The sequence below is a fragment of the Portunus trituberculatus genome, chromosome 35 (genome assembly GCF_017591435.1).
Source record: "Portunus trituberculatus isolate SZX2019 chromosome 35, ASM1759143v1, whole genome shotgun sequence".
In the NCBI taxonomy this organism is placed as follows: Eukaryota; Metazoa; Arthropoda; class Malacostraca; order Decapoda; family Portunidae; genus Portunus; species Portunus trituberculatus.
Genome location: NC_059289.1, coordinates 8,592,038 through 8,593,346, shown reverse-complemented (window position 1 = coordinate 8,593,346; position 1,309 = coordinate 8,592,038).

The window sequence follows — 1,309 nt, the reverse complement described above, 5'->3', positions numbered from 1 at the left end:
CTTGTACTGTCTTTCTGTACATAATATGTCTCCACTCAATATCAGCAAAATAGATCCCTAATTTTTCAAAACCCGCTCTTGCATAATTTAATCTCTCTCTTTTATAGTCTTCTTTGTAACTTATCTCCTCTTCCTCTTGAATTTGCATCTCTAATGTCACATGATCACTTCTTCCCATTGGACAAAGGTATTGTATGATTGGAGGATGCTCTGGTCTCTTTGTGAACACTAGGTCAAGCAATGATGGTTCTTCATCCCCGCTGTATCTTGTTGACTCCTCCACCCACTGATCCATTGCATTAACCATAGTCAACTGTAACACTTTCTCACTCCACTGTCCAGCATTATCCATTACTTCCATCTCTCTCCAGTTTACTTTCTTGCAGTTAAAGTCTCCAACTAAAAGTATTCTACTATCTCTTCTTATCATATTATCTAGGCACTTAATCACCTCTCTTTGCATATCTTTATGTTCTTCAGTTCCCCATGCATTAGTATTAGGTGGCACATATGTACCAGTAACTATAATTTTCCTCTTCTTCAATTCCTGTATTATCATGAACCATTATTAGCACTCCTCTTCCTCCCCTTAATCCTTCCTGTCTCTCCTCTAGCTATTATATCCCTCCTCTTTAAAGTTACCATGGATCTGCTCTCTTAGTTTTGTTTCAACGATGCACATTACATTCGGCTTTTTCTCTTTCAAATAATCCCTAACATCCAAGATACTTGATAACAACCCATCTATATTAGTATAAGTCACTCTTAATTTCTTGCCTCCTCCACTACCTCCTCTTTCTTCTGTACATACCACTTCTTTAGTCTCAAATCCAGAACCCTCCAGTAAAAATTCTTCTTCTCCATCTCTGTCCTTTTCTCTTTCTTTCCTTACCTTCACTTTTTAGCACTTTCTCCTTTTCCCTCTCCATAGGTTCATATCTCTTTTTATCCATATATCCTTGTGTTTAGTATCACCGGCCAGCTTCCCTTTCCTAGCCATAATTTCCTCTACTGCCACTTGGGATCTCATTTTCACTTTCATTGGTCTCCTACCCACTTCACTGCAGCTTCCTAGCCTGATCACTTCTTCCACCTCCTGGTCTAGTTCTTGTGTGCTGTCTTGAACTTGTTTGATAACAGTTTTGGCCAATTCTCTCTCTTCACGTTCTCTTGTGAAATTATTTGGATATTTCTTTTCATTCATCCCAAAAATCATGAAGCTTTATCTTATCCACTGTATCCCGCACCAGATCTTCTTTCTCTTTAATTGTGTGTGTGTGTGTGTGTGTGTGTGTGTTGTACCTAGTTG